The following is a 23,813-nucleotide window of genomic DNA, read 5'->3' as shown; positions in this document are numbered from 1 at the left end:
AGAGACGTACAGACTCAGAGAGAGGAGAGACGTACAGACTCAGAGAGAGGAGAGACGTACAGACTCAGAGAGAGGAGAGACGTATAGACTCAGAGAGAGGAGAGACGTACAGACTCAGAGAGAGGGGAGACGTATATCTCTCCTACTGGAGTACTTGAGGTAGATATAGGGTCAGTGATTTACAATGTGCAGGGATACTGGAGTACTTGAGGTAGATACAGGGTCAGTAATTTACAATGTGCAGGGATACTGGAGAACTTGAGGTAGATACAGGGTCAGTGATTTACAATGTGCAGGGATACTGGAGTACTTGAGGTAGATATAGGGTCAGTGATTTACAATGTGCAGGGATACTGGAGAACTTGAGGTAGATACAGGGTCAGTAATTTACAATGTGCAGGGATACTGGAGTACTTGAGGTAGATACAGGGTCAGTAATTTACAATGTGCAGGGATACTGGAGTACTTGAGGTAGATATAGGGTCAGTAATTTACAATGTGTAGGGATACTGGAGTACTTGAGGTAGATACAGGGTCAGTGATTTACAATGTGCAGGGATACTGGAGTACTTGAGGTAGATATAGGGTCAGTAATTTACAATGTGCAGGGATACTGGAGTACTTGAGGTAGATACAGGGTCAGTAATTTACAATGTGCAGGGATACTGGAGTACTTGAGGTAGATATAGGGTCAGTGATTTACAATGTGCAGGGATACTGGAGTACTTGAGTTAGATACAGGGTCAGTAATTTACAATGTGCAGGGATACTGGAGTACTTGAGGTAGATACAGGGTCAGTGATTTACAATGTGCAGGGATACTGGAGTACTTGAGGTAGATACAGGGTCAGTGATTTACAATGTGCAGGGATACTGGAGTACTTGAGGTAGATACAGGGTCAGTGATTTACAATGTGCAGGGATACTGGAGTACTTGAGGTAGATACAGGGTCAGTAATTTACAATGTGCAGGGATATTGGAGTACTTGAGGTAGATATGTACGTGTACTGTAGGCAGGGATTAGGAGAAAGTGACTGGTAGCAGAATTAATAATAGTAGCAGTAGTAGTCGTAGTAGTAAACAGTATGCCAGCAGCATAAATGGTGGGTGTGTGTGTGTGTGTAAGTAAGAGTGTCAACGTGAAAGGCGGATATACATGGAAACAGGGCTGAAGGTGACTGGTAGCAGGAATATATACATATTTACGGTAATATACTAATGGTGTCACGTTCCTGACCTGTTTTCCGTTGTTTTTGTATTTGTTTAGTATGGTCAGGGCGTGAGCTGGGTGGGTAGTCTATGTTATGTGTTTCTATGTTCGGTTCAATGTGTTGCCTGATATGGTTCTCAATTAGGGGCAGGTGTTTGACGTTTCCTCTGATTGAGAACCATATTAAGGTAGGCTGTTCTCACTGTTTGTTTGTGGGTGATTGTCTTCCGTGTCAGTGTTTGTTACCACACGGGACTGTTTCGTTTGTCTAGTCTGTTCCTGTTCGTGCGTTCTTCGTTTATATGTAAGTTCTCATGTTCAGGTCGGTCTACGTCGTTTTTTGTTTTGTAATTTCTCAAGTGTATTTCGTGTTCGTCTTGTCTAAATAAATTCATCATGTCTTCACAACACGCTGCGTTTTGGTCCGATCCCTACACCTCCTCTTCAGAAGAAGAGGAGGGAAACAGCCGTTACAAATGGTACTAACCGTAAAACTTCAATTAAACGCTGAGTCGCAAATAGCAGCCTTTTAATAGCCGGGCAACGGAACACATTTCACCAAATAAAAGCTTGTTTCAAATTAACACGGGATCTAAATGAATTGTTTAATGTTTGATTTGTTACATTAAATAATTCAGTAATGACTCAACTGTCAATTATCTGTTTTTATCACCAGTAAGAAACTGCTAGCCATTGGCTGCCACAACAGCTGAGAACTGCTAGCCATTGGCTGCCAACAGCTGAGAACTGCTAGCCATTGGCTGCCAACAGCTGAGAACTGCTAGCCATTGGCTGCCAACAGCTGAGAACTGCTAGCCATTGGCTGCCAACAGCTGAGAACTGCTAGCCATTGGCTGCCAACAGCTGAGAACTGCTAGCCATTGGCTGCCAACAGCTGAGAACTGCTAGACATTGGCTGCCAACAGCTGAGAACTGCTAGACATTGGCTGCCAACAGCTGAGAACTGCTAGCCATTGACTGCCAACAGCTGAGAACTGCTAGCCATTGGCTGCCAACAGCTGAGAACTGCTAGCCATTGGCTGCCAACAGCTGAGAACTGCTAGCTAACTGGCAAGCACAAAAACAGTCAACTTCGTGAGTACAGACCCCCAGAAGTAAGAACTGCCAAAGAGTATGTTATTACTATTAGTTCCTCCCTCGCTACTTCAGCCTGTTTCCATGGCAGGGTCTTGTCCCCTGCCATAACCTCCTCCCATGTCCAAGATGTCCTCCATTCTCTCTTCTCCCGAGCCCAGGATCCCTGCTCCTCCTGGCCACTCTGCTTGGTCCTTTGGTGGTGGGTAGTTCTGTCACGACCATCGTTCAAGGAAGACCAGGGTGCAGCGTGGTGAGCGGACATACTTTTATTAAAATGATGTCGCCAACAAAACAATAAATATAGACACGGCCGTGAAGCTCACAGGGCTATAGTGCCACTAACAAAGATAACTACCCACACCGAAAGGAGGAAAAAAGGGCTACCTAAGTATGGTTCCCAATCAGAGACAACGAGAGACAGCTGTCCCTGATTGAGAACCATACCCGGCCAAAACATAGAAATGAAAAAACATAGAAAACAAAACATAGAATGCCCACCCCAAATCACACCCTGACCAAACCAAATAGAGACATAAAAAGGCTCTCTAAGGTCAGGGCGTGACAGGCATACTAAGACAAGAAACATGACACTGTAAGCAAATGATAAAACATTGGTGCAGGAAATATAGAAATGTATTAAAATGCTGGAAGTAAATGCTGGAATTAAACAATTAACTGTGCAAATGAGCAAAAGCTGTTTGCATTAAGAAAATAGACGCCTGGCTCAAATAGAAGCCTGTACCTAATAAGTGCCTGTTTTGTTCAGTGATTTAAGAAAATAAATGCTCTGGATATTAAATGAAGTTTTTTATTATTATTATTTTATTTATTTAAAAAAAAATGACCCCTTTTTTTTCTCCCCAATTGGTAGTTACAGTCTTGTCTCATCGCTGCAACTCCCTGCCATGCGTCCTCCGAAATACAACCCAGCCAAGCCGCACTGCTTCTTGACACAATGTCCATTTAACCCGGGAAGCCAGCCGCACCAATGTGTCAGAGGAAACACCTAGCGACCGTGCACTGTGCCCGGCCCGCCACAGGAGTCACTAGTGCATGATGGGACAAGGACATCCCTGACGGCCAAACCCTCCCCTAACCCAGATGACGCTGAGCCAATTGTGCACCGCCCCCTGGTTGCAACCGGCTGCAACAGAGCCTGGACTCGAACCCAGAATCTCTCGTGGGTTCGATGCAGAGCCTTAGACCACTGTGCCACTCGGGAGACCCTATTAAATGAAGTTTTACGGTATGTTAACAGGAGTAATAGTGACCAGTAGCAGGATAGATGTATACTAATGGTTTAGGCAATCAATAATAAACAGCAGCGTAGCTGTAGTAATACATTTAATCATTTTAGCAGCAGCGTAGGTGTAGTAATACATTTAATCATTTTAGCAGCAGCGTAGGTGTAGTAATACATTTAATCATTTTAGCAGCAGCGTAGATGTAGTAATACCTTTAATCATTTTAGCAGCAGCGTAGGTATGAGGGAGAACAGTAGTCGCTAGCCATTTAACAGTCTTCTGGCCATAGGAATAGAAGCTGTCTAGGAGTCTGTTAGTCTGAACCTTGATGCACCGGTACCGCCTGCCGAATGGGAGCATGGAGAACCGTCCATGTCTCGGCTGGGTGGAGTCTTCTGCAATTTTTCGGCCTTTCTCAAACACCGCCTGGCACACACACACACACACACACACACACACACACACACACACACACACACACACACACACACACACACACACACACACACACACACACACACACACACACACACACACACACACACACACACACACACACACTCTCTCTCTCTCTCTCTCTCTCTCTCTGTCTGTCTCTCTCCTTCTTTAGAATCACTTCTGTGATGAATAGATCAACTGAGTCAATGTGATTCCGATTACTGTATGTCGGACAAATGTGATTCCCGTCAACGTGTGAGTGATGCCTTCTGGATTCAGAGAGAGAGAGAGAGAGAGACCCTAGCCCCCCCCCCCCCGGCACATAAATACTGGAGGCTGAGACAGGAGGGGTCAGGAGACACTGTGGCCCCGTCCGACGATACCCCCGGACAGGGCCAAACAGGCAGGATATATCCCCATCCACTTTGCGAAAGCACAGCCCCCACACCACTAGAGGGATATCTTCAACCACCAACTTACCATCCTGAGACAAGGCCGAGTATAGCCCACAAAGATCTCCTCCACGGCACAACCCAAGGGGGGGCGCCAACCCAGACAGGAAGATCACGTCAGTGACTCAACCCACTCAAGTTGGAAGCTCCATTCTGTTTCAGCCAATTTTTTGACTTGCCTAACAGTCTGGATTGGGCCCAAACATTTTTGAAGGGTTTTGACCTAAAGCCTCCAAAAGCCTTCCAAAATGTATTGTGACCTAACCGACCACGGATTCGTGCTCCCGACCCACCTTTTGTCAGTCCGACTAGCAGGCAGCAGTAAGATGTGGCTCATAGCTAGCGAGTTAAGCTACCATCGCCGTCACATGATTCTCCCTGTCTCCTAAATCTACTGTTAGTTTACCTTGACAGGATTAAGATACGGGTCCCTCTTAAACTTGGCTTCACTGCCAAGTGTGTGCATGTGTGTGAAGGGTTTCTATGTTAATCTCTGCTGAAGGTGGCAGATGTCTAAACGAGGTCATCACCGGGTAGCCAACTCTCTGTTACAGCCCTCACTCACACACAATACCCCCCCCTCTTTCTTCCTCTCTCTCTGTCTCTGTCTCTGTCTCTCTCTCTCTCTCTCTCAATTCAATTCAATTGACTTTATTGACATGGCAAGTTATTATTACTTACATTGTCAAAGTATACATATCGAAAAATTTAAATAAAATATATATGTATATATATACACAAAATATATATATATTTATATATAAATAAATGGTGGGACTAACAGTAATAATAATAGTAGTAGTGGACATGGGATTACCATTAATAACAGCTACAACAACAATATTAATCAGAACAACAATACATTAAAGCAACAGTAGTAGACCAGTGTCAACATGACTGAGAAGACACATGACCTGGTACGAAAGACAAAACAAAACTAAGCTAAATGGGAAATATTATCAACATTACTTTGCATTTTTCACTGGCTGTCCCTCAGGCTGTGGCAGGAGGACACATATTTGGCTGCCAAAACTGCACATTTTGGCTTTTCACCCAACAAATATTTGAATTTTTCTTCATCTTTTATAGTTTCAAATTCTTTGTATTGAATTATAATTTTGGGAAAGAAATATGCTCTTAGGTCTGAGTATTTGTCACAGTGTAGTAGGAAATGCACTTCTGTCTCTACCTCTCCCCTGGAGCAGAGTGAGCACAGCCTGTCCTCCCTGGGCAGCCAGGTTTGTCTGTGACGACCGGTCTCTATAGCCAGACTGTGCTCACTGAGTCTGTACCTAGTCAATGTTTTCCTCAGTTTTCTATCAGTCACAGTGGTCAGATAGTCTGCCACCATGTACTGTCTGTTTAGAGCCAAATAGCATTGAAGTTTACTTTGATTTTTTGTGGTGTCTTTCCAATAGGTTATATATTTTTCTTTTTGTTTTGTGATGATTTGGTTGGGCCAGATTTTCTGAGGGCTGTCCCGAGGCTCTATGGGGTTGGTTTGGGTTGGTGAACTGAGCCTCAGAACCAGCTGGCTGAGGGGACTCTTCTCTTGTTTCATCTCTTGACATTGTAGAGCTGTGTGATGGAATGTTTTAGGGTCACTTGTTTTTAGATGGTTGTAAAATTTGATGGCTCTTTTTTCTATTCGAATGAGGAGGGGATATTGGCCCAATTCTGCCCTACATGCGTTATTTGGAGTTTTTCTTTGTACTTGCAATACAGTCTTGCAAAACTCTGCATGCAATACTTCAATTGGATGTTTGTCCCATTTAGTAAATTCATTATTAGAGAGTGGACCCCATACTTCACTGCCATATAGAGCAATTGGTTCTATAACTGATTGAAAAATTTTGAGCCAGATTCTAATTGGAATTTCAATTTTGATGTTCCTTTTAATGGCATAGAATGCTCTTCTTGCTTTGTCTCTCAGCTCATTCACAGCCATGTGAAAGCTACCTGTGTTGCTGATATTTAGTCCTAGATATGTGTAGTTTTTGGTGTGTTCTAATAGAACTGTGTCCAAATAGAATTTATATTTGTCATCCTTATTTCCGGACCTTTTTTGGAATATCATTATATTTGTTTTTTTTAGGTTAACGGTCAGAGCCCAAGTCTGACAGAACCTGTGAAGATGATCTAGGTGTTGCTGTAACCCCTCTTTAGTGGGAGACAGCAGCACCAGGTCATCTGCGTACAGCAGACACTTGATTTCAGTGTTGTGTAGGGTGATACCAGGTGCTGTCGATTCTTCTAATGTTTTTGCCAATTCATTCATGTAGATGTTAAATAATGTTGGACTTATTGGGCAGCCCTGTTTCACTCCCCGCCCCTGAGAGAAGAAGTCTGTTTGCTTGTTGCCAATTTTAACCGCACATTTGTTTTTAGTGTACATTGATTTAATAAAATCATATGTTTTCCCTCCAATACCACTTTCTATTAGTTTATAAAAAAGACCTTCGTGCCAAATTGAATCAAATGCTTTCTTGAAATCTACAAAACACGAGTAGGTTTTTGCCTTTGTTTTGGTTAACTTGTTTATCAATTAGAGTGTGGAGGGTGTAAATGTGGTCTGTTGTACGATAATTTTTTAGAAATCCAATCTGGCTTCTGCTCAGGACGTTGTGTTCGTCAAGGAAATGATGTAGTCTGCTATTTATAATACTGCAGAGAATTTTCCCCAAGTTGCTGTTAACGCATATTCCTCTGTAATTATTTGGGTCAAATTTGTCTCCATTTTTATAGATTGGTGTGATCAGTCCCTGGTTCCAAATATCGGGGAAAATACCTGCAGTGAGGATAATGTTGAAGAGTTTGAGTATAGCCAATTTGAATTTGTGGTCTGTATATTTGATCATTTCATTTAAAATCCCATCAGCACCACAGGCCTTTTTGGGTTGGAGATTGCATATTTTTTCCAATAATTCTTCTTCTGTAATTGGGGTATCCACAGGATTCTGATAGTCTTTGACTGCTAATTCAAGGATTTGTAATTTTTCTTGTATATCTTTTTGTTCTGGGCTCTTTGTTATATTGCTGTAGAGGTTTGCAAAGTGATTTCTCCACATATCCCCATTTTGGATAGCCAACTCCTCATGATGAGGTTTGTTTAATTTATTCCAATTCTCCCAGAAGTGGTTTGATTCTATGGATTCCTCAATTCCATCCAGCTGATTTCTAATGTGCTGTTCCTTTTTTGTTCTTAGGGTGCGTTTGTATTGCTTCAGTGTTTCCCCATATTGAAGGCGTATATTTTTGTTGTCTGGTTCTCTGTGTTTTTGATTAGATATATTTCTCAATGACTTTCTTAGATTTTTGCAATCATTATCAAACCATTTTTCATTATCTGTTATTTTTGGTTTGCTCTTATGCTTCTTTAGATTAGCCAAGGAGGCTAATTTGTCAAATATAAAGTTTATGTTCCTAACGGCCAAATTTACACCTTCATTGCTGAAGGAGAATGTTAAGGCTAAAAAGTTGTCCAGGAGAGATTGTATTTTTTGGCTACTAATTGCTTTTTGGTAGATGTCTGTACTGTTTGCACTCCATCTATAGGCTTGTTTAGTACCATGTAATTTATTGGGCCATGATGCTTCATGGTTGGGTTCTGCTCTTCTCAGATACACTGTGATTTTACTGTGGTCTGAGAGAGGTGTTAGTGGGCTGACTGTGAAGGCTCTGAGAGACTCTGGGTTTAGGTCGGTGAGGAAGTAGTCTACAGTGCTGCTGCCAAGGGATGAGCTGTAGGTGTACCTACCAAAAGAGTCTCCTCTCAGCCTGCCATTGACTATGTACAGACCCAGTGTTCGACAGAGCCTCAGGAGCTGTAATCCATTTTTGTTTTTCACTTTGTCATAGTTGTTTCTGTGGGGGTATGTGGGGAGGGAAAGGTTATTGCTTCCTGGTAGGTGTTTATCCCCATGACTGTTAATAGTGTCTTGTTCTTCTGCTATTCTAGCATTCAGGTCTCCACAGACCAGTACGTTGCCTTGGGCCTGAAAGTGACTAATCTCTCCCTCTAGAATGGAGAAGCTCTCTTCGTTGAAGTAGGGTGACTCTGAGGGGGGAATGTATGTGGCACAGAGGAAGACGTTTTTATCTGTCAAGATAGCCTCCTTGTTGATTTTTAACCAGATAAAGAATTCTCCTGTTTTGATCAATTCGATTGAATTAATTAGTTCAGATTTATACCATATTAGCATTCCCCCTGAGTCTCTGCCCTGTTTGATTCCTTTTAATTTAGTGGATGGTATGATTATCTCCCTATAACCTAGTGGACAGCCAGTGGAAACATCACCTCTGCACCATGTTTCCTGTAGTACTAAAATATCAACATCATCAATTTCTTTCAGGAAGTCTGGGTTTCTGCTCTTTAGCCCAAAAGCAGAGGACTTCAATCCTTGTATATTCCAACATGCAACGTAAAAAGACTTCATAACTTTTTTTTTTTCTCTTTTCTTTACCTTTCAAAATGAGACAAACACTCACAATCCAAGAAGAACCATTAAAATAGGATTTTTCAATTAAAGTAAACTCTTATTTTGCAAATGTGATTTGTTTATCATTTAAGATAGAAGTTGTGTCATGCCACTTGGGTGGATGTAGTGTGAGAATGGTGGAGTTCTTGTGCTCATCTTACCATGACCCTCGGCCCATCACATGTGAGCATAGTAGACTCAGCATTTGTTTAATGTCACTCATTTGGTTGGTGGGGGCTGGGCCAGTTGCTCCTCTCACAGCCTGTGCGTAGCTCTGCCTGCTGGGCTGTGGCTCCTCCAGGTGTGGGTCTGCGGTGGGGAGGAGGGGGGTGGTAGGCCTCATCTGGGTGGCTCTGAAGTTGGGCTGGGGTGGTCTGTGCTGCGCTGGCTGTGGTGGGCATTGAGGTTGGTGGTGCTGTGGTCGTGGCTGGGGGGTCCAGGGTGCTGGTCCGGGATGTTGTCTCAGTGATCTCGGCGGGGTGGAGATTGCTCCGCTGTTCCTGGGTGGAGAGGTCGGGCTGCGGTTTAGAGCGACGTCCTTGAGAGTCTTGGCAAGGATGGGGACTGTCTCCCTGTACAGGTGAACATGGTCATAGAGACAGTCCAGATCGAGGGTGGGATGGTGGGCCAGGTGTACATTGGGTCGCAGGGCACAGTCCCGGGATAGGCTGGCATTTATTCTTTGGATTGTGGCAGGGTGGAAGTCCCTCCTCTGTAGAAGGGTTGACACTATGATTCTTGAGTTGGGGAAGATTGCGGAGGCCTTCTCAATCACTCCCCGTAGTGAAGTCGCCACCCTCTCCTGCTGAGCACGCAGGTCGTTGCTTCCGGTATGTATGATTATGTGGCTTGGCGACCCGAGATGGTTCTTATCAAGCAGCTCCATGGCACTTTGCGTTGTTGGGCACCACACCTTTCTCGTTTTGTGTCTAGGGAAAAGTTTCTTCTCCTGAACATACTTCCCATTTGAGTCCATTAACAGGACGATGTCAGCCAGTGTTTCTTCTGGACTGGGGGGGGCAGAGGGGGGGCTGGTGGGTGTTGGAGCTGGGGTGTGGCTGGTCTGTGTGGGTGCCACTGTCAGTGGGAGGCTGTTCTGTGGGTTGGGGAGGAGGGGTGCAGCAGCCAGGGCTGGGGAAGTCTGGCTGGTTGAGCTGGGCTCCTCTGCTGTGTGAGGGCAGGTCATAGGGTGGTGATCTATCTGCTCCTGCAGCCTGTCCTCTGCTCTCTTTCTCTCCTGCAGCTCCTCTCTTAGTGCGGTCAGCTCCTTATTGCTGCTCTGCCTGTCTTTTTGGAGCTCTCTCACCTCCTTTGTTAGATCAGCCAGCTCTCTCTTGAGTCCGTCTCTCTCTTGCTGAACCTCTTTCAGCTGTGTTGCAAGGCTGCTGTCCTGCTCTGTCCTCACCTTGGTTAGGAGCTCCTCTAAGGTGTGGTTGTCTGGTTGCTGTTTGCTCACGCTCTCCCTGAGCAGGACCACCTCCCCCTCCAGTTTGGTGAACTCATCCCTCATGGCAGCCATGGTGGTGAGGAGGGCCTGAGCCTGCTCTGCACTGAGGGGGTCGCTCTCCTCCTGGGGCGTGTCCTCCACTATGGTGGAAAGAGAGGTGCTGGATGTGCCTTTTTGGGTGGGGAGGGTAGGGGTGAGGGTGGAGTTTGTGTTGTGGGAGGGCATGTCACTGGTGGTGTCCTTCTCTCTCTCCGCTCTCTCCTTAATGGTCTGAAAGTCTGTTTCAAACAGCCTGATGTTACCTTGCACCATGACAGTCCCAGTCTTGTAGAGGTTGATTGTTATCATGGTGCTGTCAGGGTCGTCTGTCTCTTTGATTTTCAGCTTCCACCCATTACAGATTCCCTCTTTCTTTATGCATGGGTAGTGAGAGCAGACTGCTGAGCGCCATGCATTTGGCTGGTCAGTGAGGAAGATGAGATTACTCACGTCACCGTTTTTGTAGAGGTCTGCAAAAAGGGTTTCTGGCCTCTTCTCTAGTAGTTTCTGTTTGAAAGCTTTCCTCATTGTGTCATTTTTGACCTTTTTTGGGTAGAGAATGGATTCTGCGCTGAGGGGGAGTGGGGACATGGTGTCTGTGCGCTCTGCTACTACCGCTACTGCTGCGCTGTTCTGCTGCCCCGTTGCCATGGCAACCGATTTGTTCGTCTGCTGTTCGCGCTACTTTCAAAAAACAGCAAAAATAGTGAAAAATCCTCACACAAAAGACTGAAGATATGTTTACAGTTAGTCCGTGCTCCTTTTTGTTTTACTCACTCAGTTTGGTCGTTTGATGTAGTTGTATTAACTGACCTTGCTAGTTTTGTTCTAGCTCGTTTCTTATGGCTAGCTTGTTAGTCTGCTGGCTGGGTCTTTGTTGTGTAGCTAGCTAGCTAGACTCAAAACTTCTTAACTTGAGGCGCCAAGTTACTTTTTTTTCTATCTTGAATGTATAGATTTGTTGTTCATCACTTCTTGTCTGGAATTCTTCTTCGATTAGAGTGTTTATCTCATTCTAAAAACCAAAAAAATCAAATATATCAGGAGCTCATGTTGAGCATGACTCTCTCTCTCTCTCGTTCTTTCTCTCTCTCTCTCTCTCTCTCTCTCTGTCTCTCTTAGAATTTAACGTCTGTCTCTCGTAGAATTTAACGTCTCTTTTCTGGATTTTGATAATTAGCGGGTATCGGCCTAATTCTGCTCTGCATGCATTATTTGGTCTCTCTCTCTCTCTCTCTCTCTCCCTCTCTCTCTGTCCCTCTCTCTCTGTCTTTCTCTCTCTGTCTCTCTCTCTGTCTCTCTCTCTCTCTATCCCCCTCTCTCTCTGTCCCTCTCTCTCTCTCTCTCTTCCTCTCAATTCAATTCAATTCAATTCAAGGGGCTTTATTGGCATGGGAAACATGTGTTAACATTGCCAAAGCAAGTGAGGTAGGTAATATACAAAAGTCAAATAAACAATAAAAATGAACAGTAAACATTACACATACAGAAGTTTCAAAACAATAAAGACATTACAAATGTCATATTATATATATGCAGTGTTGTAACAATGTACAAATGGTTAAAGCACACAAGTTAAAATAAATAAACATAAATATGGGTTGTATTTACAGTGGTGTTTGTTCTTCACTGGTTGCCCTTTTCTTGTGGCAACAGGTCACAAATCTTGCTGCTGTGATGGCACACTGTGGAATTTCACCCAGTAGATATGGGAGTTTATCAAAATTGGATTTGTTTTCGAATTCTTTGTGGATCTGTGTAATCTGAGGGAAATATGTCTCTCTAATATGGTCATACATTGGGCAGGAGGTTAGGAAGTGCAGCTCAGTTTCCACCTCATTTTGTGGGCAGTGTGCACATAGCCTGTCTTCTCTTGAGAGCCATGTCTGCCTACGGCGGCCTTTCTCAATAGCAAGGCTATGCTCACTGAGTCTGTACATAGTCAAAGCTTTCCTTAAGTTTGGGTCAGTCACAGTGGTCAGGTATTCTGCCACTGTGTACTCTCTGTTTAGGGCCAAATAGCATTCTAGTTTGCTCTGTTTTTTTGTTAATTCTTTCCAATGTGTCAAGTAATTATCTTTTTGTTTTCTCATGATTTGGTTGGGTCTAATTGTGCTGTTGTCCTGGGGCTCTGTGGGGTGTGTTTGTGTTTGTGAACAGAGCCCTAGGACCAGCTTGCTTAGGGGACTCTTCTCCAGGTTCATCTCTCTGTAGGTGATGGCTTTGTTATGGAAGGTTTGGGAATCGCTTCCTTTTAGGTGGTTGTAGAATTTAACGGCTCTTTTCTGGATTTTGATAATTAGTGGGTATCGGCCTAATTCTGCTCTGCATGCATTATTTGGTGTTCTACGTTGTACACGGAGGATATTTTTGCAGAATTCTGCATGCAGAGTCTCAATTTGGTGTTTGTCCCATTTTGTGAAATCTTGGTTGGTGAGCGGACCCCAGACCTCACAACCATAAAGGGCAATGGGCTCTATGACTGATTCAAGTATTTTTAGCCAGATCCTAATTGGTATGTTGAAATTTATGTTCCTTTTGATGGCATAGAAGGCCCTTCTTGCCTTGTCTCTCAGATCGTTCACAGCTTTGTGGAAGTTACCTGTGGTGCTGATGTTTAGGCCGAGGTATGTATAGTTTTTTGTGTGCTCTAGGGCAACGGTGTCTAGATGGAATTTGTGGTCCTGGTGACTGGACCTTTTTTGGAACACCATTATTTTGGTCTTACTGAGATTTACTGTCAGGGCCCAGGTCTGACAGAATCTGTGCAGAAGATCTAGGTGCTGCTGTAGGCCCTCCTTGGTTGGTGACAGAAGCACCAGATCATCAGCAAACAGTAGACATTTGACTTCGGATTCTAGTAGGGTGAGACCGGGTGCTGCAGACTGTTCTAGTGCCCGCGCCAATTCGTTGATATATATGTTGAAGAGGGTGGGGCTTAAGCTGCATCCCTGTCTCACCCCACGACCCTGTGTGAAGAAATGTGTGGGTTTTTTGCCAATTTTAACCGCACACTTGTTGTTTGTGTACATGGATTTTATAATGTCGTATGTTTTACCCCCAACACCACTTTCCATCAATTTGTATAGCAGACCCTCATGCCAAATTGAGTCGAAGGCTTTTTTGAAATCAACAAAGCATGAGAAGACTTTGCCTTTGTTTTGGTTTGTTTGGTTGTCAATTAGGGTGTGTAGGGTGAATACATGGTCTGTTGTACGGTAATTTGGTAAAAAGCCAATTTGACATTTGCTCAGTACATTGTTTTCATTGAGGAAATGTACGAGTCTGCTGTTAATGATAATGCAGAGTATTTTCCCAAGGTTACTGTTGACGCATATTCCACGGTAGTTATTGGGGTCAAATTTGTCTCCACTTTTGTGGATTGGGGTGATCAGTCCTTGGTTCCAAATATTGGGGAAGATGCCAGAGCTAAGGACGATGTTAAAGAGTTTTAGTATAGCCAATTGGAATTTGTTGTCTGTATATTTGATCATTTCATTAAGGATACCATCAACACCACAGGCCTTTTTGGGTTTGAGGGTTTTTATTTTGTCCTGTAACTCATTCAAGGTAATTGGAGAATCCAATGGGTTCTGGTAGTCTTTAATAGTTGATTCTAGGATTTGTATTTGATCATGTATATGTTTTTGTTCTTTATTCTTTGTTATAGAGCCAAAAAGATTGGAGAAGTGGTTTACCCATACATCTCCATTTTGGATAGATAATTCTTCGTGTTGTTGTTTGTTTAGTGTTTTCCAATTTTCCCAGAATTGGTTAGAGTCTATGGAGTCTTCAATTACATTGAGCTGATTTCTGACGTGCTGTTCCTTCTTTTTCCGTAGTGTATTTCTGTATTGTTTTAGTGATTCGCCATAGTGAAGGCGTAGACTCAGGTTTTCCGGGTCTCTATGTTTTTGGTTGGACAGGTTCCTCAATTTATTTCTTAGATTTTTGCATTCTTTATCAAACCATTTGTCATTGTTGTTCATTTTCTTCGGTTTTCTATTTGAGATTTTTAGATTTGATAGGGAAGCTGAGAGGTCAAATATACTGTTAAGATTTTCTACTGCCAAGTTTACACCTTCACTATTGCAGTGGAACATTTTACCCAGGAAGTTGTCTAAAAGGGATTGAATTTGCTGTTGCCTAATTGTTTTTTGGTAGGTTTCCAAACTGCATTCCTTCCATCTATAGCATTTCTTAATGTTACTCAGTTCCTTTGGCTTTGATGCCTCATGATTGAGTATTGCTCTGTTCAAGTAGACTGTGATTTTGCTGTGGTCTGATAGGGGTGTCAGTGGGCTGACTGTGAACGCTCTGAGAGACTCTGGGTTGAGGTCAGTGATAAAGTAGTCTACAGTGCTACTGCCAAGAGATGAGCTATAGGTGAACCTACCATAGGAGTCCCCTCGAAGCCTACCATTGACTATGTACATACCCAGCGTGCGACAGAGCTGCAGGAGTTGTGACCCGTTTTTGTTGGTTATGTTGTCATAGTTGTGCCTAGGGGGGCATATGGGGGAGGGAATGCTGTCACCTGCAGGCAGGTGTTTGTAACCTCTCTCTCTCTAGAATACGGTTGACTGGAATGTAGAATAGGGTTGACTGGCATGTAGACTGGCATGTAGAATAGGGTTGACTGGCATGTAGAATAGGGTTGACTGGCATGTAGAATAGGGTAGACTGGCATGTAGAATAGGGTTGACTGGCATGTAGAATAAGGTTGACTGGCATGTAGACTGGCATGTAGAATATGGTAGACTGGCATGTAGAATAGGGTAGACTGGCATGTAGAATAGGGTTGACTGACATGTAGAATAAGGTAGACTGGCATGTAGAATAGGGTTGACTGACATGTAGAATAGGGTTGACTTGCATGTAGAATAGGGTTGACTGACATGTAGAATAGGGTTGACTGACATGTAGAATAAGGTAGACTGGCATGTAGAATAGGGTTGACTGACATGTAGAATAAGGTAGACTGGCATGTAGAATAAGGTTTGGGCACCTATTACCAGAATGCTAACTATATTTGCACATAGAGGCTGCTAGCTAAATATGCTAACTAGCGCAAACAAAAATAAACAAATTGCAAAGACAGGCAGTCCAGCTCCTAAAGCTGTACATAAACAGGTAGGAGCATTTCTGGTGAGTTTAGACATTTAAGTGAATGCGAACGAGAGACATTGTGCAAATGAATAAAGTTTTGAGGTATGCTTATCTGCACTGGAGCAGCATGTGTACACACTGTCTGTCTGGCGTTGCTAGGGCAACGGGCCTGCCTGGAGAAGATGGGGGAGGAACAGTCAGGCCGAGGGGGAAAAAAGGCACGGAAATCAAAAGATGGCAGCTGTACAGATAGCTCAAGGTTTTGACTTCTCAAACACTGCGGAAAGCCAACACAGTATGATGCCACATCACCTTATTCAGTCAGTAACTTAGATGACTTGCAAGTTAAACTTCGGAGTCGCGTTAACACAGAATTCTGAATTTTTCACATGGGAAAAAAGATACAACGTTTAAAATCTCTTGCTGTGTTTTGTAAACGCAGATCTAAAATGCTTCTTATTGTAATTTCTGCTCCCCTTACAAAAACGTCCGATAGGAATCCTGCACAAAAAATTCTGGAAAGTCCTGCAGGATATTCCACAGGATTGTAGGGGCCACTTTCCTGTAGGACAATTTCTGCAGGAATACTGCCGGTTCCTGTAGGAATCATTTACATTATAATTTGAGTTATTCAGCAGACGCTCTTATCTAGAGCGACTTACAGTTAGTGCATTCATCTTAAGCTCGCTAGCTGGGACAACCACATATCACACTGTTAGGTTCTGAACAAACAGAGTAAAGACTCAGGCGGATGACTATAAAAAGCACAAACCAAGTTTATTCACCCATTGGGTCACACAGCTGCAAAGACGAGGTATGATTACACAAGCACATATATTTATAACCTCCTACTAGGCAAGGGTCAACTCCTTACACATCTAGACAGCCTATACATCTCTGTTGCTAGGCAAGAATTTAATTGGTTCCTCTCACTGGTGTAGTCATGGCCCTGTCTGATGCTAGAACCTTGGTGGGCCCCTCTGTGTGAGATAGGACTGTAGTAGCAGGGCCATTGTGGTCGGCCCCTCTGTGTGAGATAGGACTGTAGTAGCAGGGCCGTTGTGGTGGGCCCCTCTGTGTGAGATAGGACTGTAGTAGCAGGGCCGTTGTGGTGGGCCCCTCTGTGTGAGATAGGACTGTAGTAGCAGGGCTGTTGTGGTGGGCCCCTCTGTGTGAAATGACTGTACTAGCAGGGCCGTTGTGGTCGGCCCCTCTGTGTGAGATAGGACTGTAGTAGCAGGGCCGTTGTGGTGGGCCCCTCTGTGTGAGATAGGACTGTAGTAGCAGGGCCGTTGTGGTGGGCCCCTCTGTGTGAGATAGGACTGTAGTAGGAGGGTCGTTGTGGTCGGCCCCTCTGTGTGAGATAGGACTGTAGTAGCAGGGTCATTATGGTGGGGCCCTCTGTGTGAGATAGGACTGTAGTAGCAGGGCCGTTGTGGTGGGCCCCTCTGTGTGAGATAGGACTGTAGTAGCAGGGCCGTTGTGGTGGGCCCCTCTGTGTGAGATAGGACTGTAGTAGCAGGGTCGTTGTGGTGGGCCCCTCTGTGTGAGATAGGACTGTAGTAGCAGGGTCGTTGTGGTGGGCCCCTCTGGGCCCCCTCCCAGAGGTTCCTTCTCACTTCATCTGTTGACTTGACCTCGAGCCAAATTCCTCCCTAGTTCCCGCAGCTGGCCTGCCTTATCAGGAAATGAAACAACACTGTTGACCTTTGCCTTCCTCTTTAGGAACATTGATATTCAACATTAACATGTTTGAACGGAATATGAACTTTCTGCACTTTCCCGTGTCACTCAGTGACTTTCCATAAAACAAGTTCCTATTCATTGACCCCAACATGACCCCAACATGTATATTCTATATACATGTTATGTAATCAATAGGTTCTAGTCTGGTAACATAAATAAGTATATTTCAAGCTAGAATCCAACAACAAGTATAGATAGCTACTTTATTGAGGAATAATAACATCTGAGTAGTCTGAGCTAGAAAGTACAAGTTCTCTTGTTGTTTTTGTTGTGGGGGAGGGGGGGGGGGCTACGGCGAAGTGGGTATTTAAGATACTGTTTAAAGAGGTAGGGTTTTAGATGTTTTCAGAAGAAGGACTCTGGTGTCCTAGCTTCAGGGGGGAAGCTGGTTCCACCATTAGGGTGCCAGGACAGAGAACAGCTTGGACTGGGCTGAGCGGGAGCTGCCTTCCCGTAGGGCTGGCAGGGCCAACAGACCTGAGGTGGCGGAGTGCTCTGGTTGGGGTGGAGGGTTTGAGCATAGCCTGACGGTAGGGAGAGACATGTTCTGTAGGTAACCACCATGGTCTTGTAGTGGATGCGAGCTTCGAATGGAAGCCAGTGGAGTGTGCGGAGGAGTGGGGGGACATGGGAGAACATGGAAAGGTTGAAAACCAGGAGGGCTGCAGTGTTCTGGATAAGTTGCAGGGGTTTGATGGCACAAGTAGGGAGCTCAGTTAACAGTGAGTTGCAGTAGTCCAGACGGATGAGGACAAGTGCCTGGATTAGGACCTTCACCACTTCCTGTGTGAGGTAGGGTCGTACTATATGGCTGTTCCTCTTCCTGTGTGAGGTAGGGTCGTACTCTATGGCTGTTCCTCTTCCTGTGTGAGGTAGGGTCGTACTCTATGGCTGTTCCTCTTCCTGTGTGAGGTAGGGTCGTACTCTATGGCTGTTCCTCTTCCTGTGTGAGGTAGGGTCGTACTCTATGGCTGTTCCTTTTCCTGTGTGAGGTAGGGTCGTACTCTATGGCTGTGCCTCTTCCTGTGTGAGGTAGGGTCGTACTCTATGGCTGTTCCTCTTCCTGTGTGAGGTAGGGTCGTACTCTATGGCTGTTCCTCTTCCTGTGTGAGGTAGGGTCGTACTCTATGGCTGTTCCTTTTCCTGTGTGAGGTAGGGTCGTACTCTATGGCTGTTCCTCTTCCTGTGTGAGGTAGGGTCGTACTCTATGGCTGTTCCTTTTCCTGTGTGAGGTAGGGTCGTACTCTATGGCTGTTCCTCTTCCTGTGTGAGGTAGGGTCGTACTCTATGGCTGTTCGTCTTCCTGTGTGAGGTAGGGTCGTACTCTATGGCTGTTCCTCTTCCTGTGTGAGGTAGGGTCGTACTCTATGGCTGTTCCTCTTCCTGTGTGAGGTAGGGTCGTACTCTATGGCTGTTCCTCTTCCTGTGTGAGGTAGGGTCGTACTCTATGGCTGTTCCTCTTCCTGTGTGAGGTAGGGTCGTACTCTATGGCTGTTCCTCTTCCTGTGTGAGGTAGGGTCGTACTCTATGGCTGTTCCTCTTCCTGTGTGAGGTAGGGTCGTACTCTATGGCTGTTCCTCTTCCTGTGTGAGGTAGGGTCGTACTCTATGGCTGTTCCTCTTCCTGTGTGAGGTAGGGTCGTACTCTATGGCTGTTCCTCTTCCTGTGTGAGGTAGGGTCGTACTCTATGGCTGTTCCTCTTCCTGTGTGAGGTAGGGTCGTACTCTATGGCTGTTCCTCTTCCTGTGTGAGGTAGGGTCGTACTCTATGGCTGTTCCTCTTCCTGTGTGAGGTAGGGTCGTACTCTATGGCTGTTCCTCTTCCTGTGTGAGGTAGGGTCGTACTCTATGGCTGTTCCTCTTCCTGTGTGAGGTAGGGTCGTACTCTATGGCTGTTGTAGAAGCATGAACCTGCAGGAGCGTGTCACTGTTTTGATGTTTGCACAGTCTTGCAGGAATAAATAATAATAATAAATACGGTAAAATAATATTTTGTAACAAGAGTGAGCGTAATGGTAACATTACATGAACAGTTTATGTGTATTGGGGTGAAGGGAAACAAATGTCAACAATGGTAAACGGCTGGTACACCAACACCATCTGTGAGTAGGCTCTGTTTTAATATGGCTGGAACACCAACACCATCTGTGAGTAGGCTCTGTTTTAATATGGCTGGTACACCAACACCATCTGTGAGTAGGCTCTGTTTTAATATGGCTGGAACACCAACACCATCTGTGAGTAGGCTCTGTTTTAATATGGCTGGAACACCAACACCATCTGTGAGTAGGCTCTGTTTTAATATGGCTGGTACACCAACACCATCTGTGAGTAGGCTCTGTTTTAATATGGCTGGTACACCAACAACATCTGTGAGTAGGCTCTGTTTTAATATGGCTGGTACACCAACAACATCTGTGAGTAGGCTCTGTTTTAATATGGCTGGTACACCAACAACATCTGTGAGTAGGCTCTGTTTTAATATGGCTGGAACACCAACAACATCTGTGAGTAGGCTCTGTTTTAATATGGCTGGTACACCAACAACATCTGTGAGTAGGCTCTGTTTTAATATGGCTGGTACACCAACAACATCTGTGAGTAGGCTCTGTTTTAATATGGCTGGTACACCAACAACATCTGTGAGTAGGCTCTGTTTTAATATGGCTGGTACACCAACAACATCTGTGAGTAGGCTCTGTTTTAATATGGCTGGTACACCAACACCATCTGTGAGTAGGCTCTGTTTTAATATGGCTGGTACACCAACAACATCTGTGAGTAGGCTCTGTTTTAATATGGCTGGAACACCAACAACATCTGTGAGTAGGCTCTGTTTTAATATGGCTGGAACACCAACAACATCTGTGAGTAGGCTCTGTTTTAATATGGCTGGTACACCAACACCATCTGTGAGTAGGCTCTGTTTTAATATGGCTGGAACACCAACAACATCTGTGAGTAGGCTCTGTTTTAATATGGCTGGTACACCAACACCATCTGTGAGTAGGCTCTGTTTTAATATGGCTGGTACACCAACACCATCTGTGAGTAGGCTCTGTTTTAATATGGCTGGAACACCAACAACATCTGTGAGTAGGCTCTGTTTTAATATGGCTGGTACACCAACACCATCTGTGAGTAGGCTCTGTTTTAATATGGCTGGTACACCAACACCATCTGTGAGTAGGCTCTGTTTTAATATGGCTGGTACACCAACAACATCTGTGAGTAGGCTCTGTTTTAATATGGCTGGTACACCAACAACATCTGTGAGTAGGCTCTGTTTTAATATGGCTGGTACACCAACAACATCTGTGAGTAGGCTCTGTTTTAAAGGGAGAAATGAGATGCTGAAACTGTGTGTGGTGTTACCTTCACCTCCATGGCGGTCCAGTGTTGCCTTCTGTGGTAGTCAGTCTCACTGTTGTTTACCCGACTCTGTCTTAACTGGGGAGGACAGGAGAGAGATGAGAGGAGACTGGGGAGGACAGGAGAGACTGGGGAAGACAGGAGAGACTGGGGAGGACAGGAGAGAGATGAGAGGAGACTGGGGAGGACAGGAGAGACGGTGGCGGACAGGAGAGAGATGAGAGGGGCAGAGTTCAGAATATAACGGCAGAACATCTGTGTGTGTCACATAAAAAACAGTGACAAAATAGTGCACATGATATACTGTAGTAGTAAAAGGTAAGCTACTCACCTTTAACTAGTAAACCACTGGACCTATGGAGCTTTAACTAGTAGACCACTAGACTAATGGAGCTTTAACTAGTAGACCACTGGACTAATTGAGCTTTAACTAGTAGACCACTTGAGTAATGGAGCTTTAACTAGTAGACCACTTGAGTAATGGAGTTTTAACTAGTAGACCACTGGACTAATGGAGCTTTAACTAGTAGACCACTGGACTAATGGAGCTTTAACTAGTAGACCACTGGAGTAATGGAGCTTTAACTAGTAGACCACTTGACTAATTGAGCTTTAACTAGTAGACCACTGGACCTATGGAGCTTTAACTAGTAGACCACTGGACTAATGGAGCTTTAACTAGAGGCCACTGGAGTAATGGAGTTTTAACTAGTAGACCACTGGACTAATGGAGCTTTAACTAGTAGACCACTGGAGTAATGGAGTTTTAACTAGTATACCACTGGACTAATGGAGCTTTAACTAGTAGACCACTGGACTAATGGAGTTTTAACTAGTAGACCACTGGACTAATGGAGCTTTAACTAGTAGACCACTGGACTAATGGAGTTTTAACTAGTAGACCACTGGACTAATGGAGCTTTAACTAGTAGACCACTGGACTAATGGAGTTTTAACTAGTAGACCACTGGACTAATGGAGTTTTAACTAGTAGACCACTGGACTAATGGAGCTTTAACTAGTAGGCCACTGGACTAATGGAGTTTTAACTAGTAGACCACTGGACTAATGGAGTTTTAACTAGTAGACCACTGGACTAATGGAGTTTTAACTAGTAGACCACTGGACTAATGGAGCTTTAACTAGTAGACCACTGGACTAATGGAGTTTTAACTAGTAGGCCACTGGACTAATGGAGTTTTAACTAGTAGACCACTGGACTAATGGAGCTTTAACTAGTAGACCACTGGACTAATGGAGTTTTAACTAGTAGACCACTGGACTAATGGAGCTTTAACTAGTAGACCACTGGACTAATGGAGCTGCAAATGAGACAAAGAATCAGAAACAGATGAATTAGGAAGTGTATTGTTTTCTCATGACCTTACCCACTCTAACGTGGTGTGGTGGCCTTCTGCTAAGCTGTTAGAAACACAAGGTAAGGAATTCCAGTGAAATACTAGGTGTGGTTTCTGTGCTCCCTGTAGGTAGCCTAGCGGTTAGAGCATTGGGCCAGTAACTGGAAGGATGCTGGATCGAATCCCTGAGCTGACAAGGTAAAAATCTGTCATTCTGCCCCTGAGCAAGGCAGTTAACCCACTGTTCCCTGGGCACTGAAGATGTGGGTGTTGATTAAGGCACAAAGGGTTGAATTCCTGCAGGATTTCTATGGGGGTTTGGCGTTGAACATGAAGGATATTCTTTGCAGAATTCCGCATGCAGAGTCTCAATTGGGTGTTTGTCTTATTTTGTGAATTCTTGGTTGGTGAGTGGACCCCAGGCCTCACAACCATAAAGGGCAATGGGTTCTAAACCTGATTTTAAAGTATTTTTAGCCAGATCCTATCTTGGATGTCATGTTTTATGTTCATTTTGATGGCGTAGAAGGCCCGTCTTCCCTTGTCTTTTAGATATCTCTCTCTCTCTCTCTCTCTCTCTCTCTCTCTCTCTCTCTCTCTCTCTCTCTCTCTCTCTCTCTCTCTCTCTCTCTCTCTCTCTCTCTCTCTCTCTCTCTCTCTCTCTCTCTCTCTCTCTCTCTCTCTCTCTCATACACACACATGCAATTATCCACATTATAAACATCCCTCCACATTATAAACATCCCTCCACATTATAAACATCCCTCCACATTATAAACATCCCTCCACATTATAAACATCCATCCACATTATAAACATCCCTCCACATTATAAACATCCCTCCACATTATAAACATCCCTCCACATTATAAACATCCCTCCACATCATAAACATCCCTCCACATTATAAACATCCCTCCACATTATAAACATCCCTCCACATTATAAATATCCCTCCACATTATAAACATCCCTCCACATTATAAACATCCCTCCACATTATAAATATCCCTCCACATTATAAATATCCCTCCACATTATAAACATCCCTCCACATTATAAACATCCCTCCACATTATAAACATCCCTCCACATTATAAACATCCCTCCACATTATAAATATCCCTCCACATTATAAATATCCCTCCACATTATAAACATCCCTCCACATTATAAACATCCCTCCACATTATAAACATCCCTCCACATTATAAACATCCCTCCACATTATAAACATCCCTCCACATTATAAACATCCCTCCACATTATAAACATCCCTCCACATTATAAATATCCCTCCACATTATAAACATCCCTCCACATTATAAATATCCCTCCACATTATAAACATCCCTCCACATTATAAACATCCCTCCACATTATAAACATCCCTCCACATTATAAACATCCCTCCACATTATAAACATCCCTCCACATTATAAACATCCCTCCACATCATAAACATCCCTCCACATTATAAACATCCCTCCACATTATAAACATCCCTCCACATTATAAACATCCCTCCACATTATAAACATCCCTCCACATTATAAACATCCCTCTACATTATAAACATCCCTCCACATTATAAACATCCCTCCACATTATAAACACACACAGACAACCTACTTACATTCTTAATCAGACTGACCAGACAAACAACAAAGCAGGTGACAGACACAGTGCATCTGTGTACTGCTTTGGTGTGTATGTGGGTGGGTGGGTATAATCAGGCTGTTATGTGAGAGGCTGGTTCAGTCTCCCAGCTTTTATTTTTATTTAACCTTTATTAGTTATCACACCGGTGGGGAGAAAGGGC

The 23,813-nt window shown here is 44.1% G+C and overlaps 1 protein-coding gene across 3 annotated transcripts in view; it reads left to right on the top strand.

Moving 5' to 3' along the window:
- Positions 1–23,813, top strand: part of LOC139559138 (RNA-binding protein 25-like) — a 66,657-nt gene that overhangs the window by 22,574 nt on the left and 20,270 nt on the right. The window contains exon 1 of one of the 3 annotated variants that reach the window (XM_071374875.1): positions 17,625–18,054. The exons of 1 other annotated variant lie outside the window; for it this stretch is intronic. The gene's annotated coding sequence lies outside the window, so the exon portion shown is untranslated. Of the gene's footprint in view, positions 1–17,624; positions 18,055–23,813 lie in introns of those variants that run through there. One more of the 3 variants, XM_071374878.1, reaches the window with a different exon arrangement.

The sequence above is a fragment of the Salvelinus alpinus genome, chromosome 29 (genome assembly GCF_045679555.1).
Source record: "Salvelinus alpinus chromosome 29, SLU_Salpinus.1, whole genome shotgun sequence".
In the NCBI taxonomy this organism is placed as follows: Eukaryota; Metazoa; Chordata; class Actinopteri; order Salmoniformes; family Salmonidae; genus Salvelinus; species Salvelinus alpinus.
This window is presented reverse-complemented; position numbering and strand designations above follow the sequence as displayed.